Here is a 3,170-nt window from a genome sequence, read left to right on the forward strand (position 1 = left end):
TTTTTTACCTAAATTCATTTAGTATGATGATGGTAATAATTAGCTTAATTGGTATTAATTTGTGGAAAAAGTGAATGCATTATCAAATTTTTAGTGATCATGGTGAGATTGATCGGCATCAGAGGTTCCTCAAATTTCTTAATAAAGCAACAATATAAATGTTTGATGAGTTGATTGATGCTAAAATTATGAAGAAGTAATGTCTCAAAAATCCTGATATTTCAACATAATATCCTAAAACTTCCTAAAGAGATAATATGACAAATGAATCTACTTGTTATTTGTTAAGAATTGTGCAATGGAAGCCCAAAATGATTATTAGTTATTTTACTAAAAACTACATAAGTCACCCAAAATATATGAAATAAGAAGAAACAAAAGAAAAAAAAAGGTGAAGAGATTCACTAATTCAAGAATTATACAAACTTCTCTGCTTACACAAAGTAGCTTTAACTTTGAACCTCTTTTTAAACCTCTCCTGCTCTTTCCTTTTCCTCTAAAGTAATTATCTCAGGAGCACCACTCTTGTGACTCAAGCTTCTTGACCTGATGCCTTATGTAACAAAATTTTTGATACAGGTTTAACATACAACTAGTGTAGAAACCCGCGCGTTGCGGCGGGTAGAGAGCATTGCAAATAGTCAAGATATTTTCATACCTAAAATTAAGGTAGCTGAAGAGAAGTAGGAGAAAATAGAAATAGCAACAAAACAATCTTCTAAAATTTTAAAGGAAAATAACATATTGTACATCAAGAAACAAAATTACCTTTAGCACATTAGGAAAGAGAACTGCAAAAGTAGTGAAAATAGCATCTCCCAAAATCCAGAATAATACAGGGCATAAAAAAACAATGGGGCATTTCTTTTTTAAATTTCTAAAATACTCTACTAAAAGTTGTGTACTCTTTGTCTCCTATGCCGCATTTGCTTCCCTTTCACACCTCTTATACATATCCAGTTAGCAAATATAAATGCAATTTTGTTGTCTTAACAATTAACATTTAGCTTCTGTAATGGTGGCAATAGTTTCATATGGATTATCTATTCACAACTAAGAATTTATCAAAGTAGAACTTATTTCTCAACTAATAGAGAATCATTTCAGAGAGAGTTGATTCAAATGTAAAAAAAAATTGTTGAGCAGAAAAACTATAGCAACTTACCATAATAAGCATTCAAATATATATACGAATCAAGCAGTACTAATGAACAAAATAATTTAAATTGCAGATCGAAAAGAATAAGGGCGTGTTTGGTTCAAAGTCGAAGTCGGAATCGAAATCGGAATCAAAATAAGCTGGAATCGAAATCGAAATGACTCACTATCTAATTCTGTTTGGTTCATCACCTGAATCGAAATCGGAATAAATCATTCCCATTGTCGGTGTTTAGTTCAGGTGGATATAAAAAATGTAATCAAATTAATATACTAACATTATCTTTATAATATATTAATTTAAATTCAAATAAAAAATTAAATATTAAAAATTTACATCAAAATTTTGAAATAATGTCAAAATTTTAAATTTATTTTTTTTAAAAAAATTAAACTTTGAAGTTGAGTGGATAATTCAAAATATGAAATTAAATTTTGATTTATTCAAATTCAAACATAAAATTACAATTTAAATTTTAATTTGAATCCATAAATTTAATTTAAGTTTGAAATAAAATTTGAATAAAACTTTATATATAACTTGAAAATTTAATTTAACTTCAAATTCATCAAAGTTACGAGTTCGAAGTAACTTGATAAATTTTAATTTTAAATTAAGTAATAAAATTATATATTTAATTTTTAAATTTTTAACTCATATTTTATTAAAAAAGTTGAAAAAATAAATTTAATCAAATAAATACTCTCGCTCCTTATTTCAACTTCCAACCGGCCTCCTAGGCATGGATTGCAAAATAGAGGTGATTGGGAACTTTCCCATTTTCCAACTCGGACATCAGATCGGAATGAACTCCCGCCTAACCAAACACCGCACAAAAACGGATTCACCCATTCCGATCTCCGATCCAGGATGAAAAAGAAGGCGAACCAAACACGCCTAGAGTTTCTACTTCATTAAATATTTTCCCAAGTGAAGCTGTATTGTTCCTGAGCTTTGGATAGGATTGGCTTCAGTATTATAGACTGGTCGACATCTCTGGAGAGTGTCGGATTGAGTCGGAGTCAATTCTGCACGAATTGGATGCAGAACTGGACTCGGCGCACTCAAATAAGCAAAACTGGAGTTTTGCCAGATTCGGGTGCCCAGAATATTTTTAGGATCGCCCAGAAACGAGTGTTGAATTTAACTGAAACTGGAAGCCAATTCGGATCCCATGTTCCGGGCGCCCAGATGTGGGTCCGGAAATTTCACCTCGTGAATATCGCTTGCTTCGACGCGTGGCAGGCGGTAGGTGAGTTCCGCCGGAGCCATTTACGGGCGCAGCACACCGCGAGCGGAGAGTCCGAGGAGCCCGGTTTGTGCAGTCGGGATGTTCTAGTAGCCCAGAACATGGTTCCGGGCGCCCGGAAATGCTCGTTTCTGCAGGGGCACTGGATTGCAGCTGTTTCTCTTGGGGCTTATCTTATCTCTCCAGCAGCCTATAAATACCTGGTATACGTCCCCATTGAGCTCTTTTACCTGTTCTTCACAGAGGACTTAGAATTTTCATCCCTAATCCCTCCAATCTTTCCAATTTGCATCAAGATCCACCTCTCCAAGAATTGCAAGGTGCTAATTCTGCAGTTCTTCAGCGACGACCTCCAGTGTTTTGGCTCGTGCGCGACGTAGGAAGGTCGGATTTCGACGAAACTTGGTTTGCTGGATTCTACACTTCTAGAGGAATCCACGAAACCCTTAATTGTAGAATTTGGTTGAGGTTAGCTTGGTCGAACTGAGGTTTTCCTCTGCTACTGTTGCTTTGGACAGAATTTGCCAATTTTTGAGTTTTCTTGGGGTGAACTTGGGAAGCAGGGGCTTTGTGGAGCTGAGTCACTTTCCCTATCAACCAGTACTGGATTTGAAACCCTCTCCACCTGAATTGGAGATCATTAGGTGAGTTTTAACATTGGAATTGGATAAATCCAAGCTTAAGGCTGAATTTGATGATTTTTATTGGATTTTTGGGTGAATTGTAAATCCAGATCTTGAAGGGCTTTGTTGTTGGTTGGAG

The sequence above is a fragment of the Ananas comosus genome, unplaced genomic scaffold, assembly GCF_001540865.1.
Source record: "Ananas comosus cultivar F153 unplaced genomic scaffold, ASM154086v1, whole genome shotgun sequence".
Lineage (NCBI taxonomy): Eukaryota > Viridiplantae > Streptophyta > Magnoliopsida > Poales > Bromeliaceae > Ananas > Ananas comosus.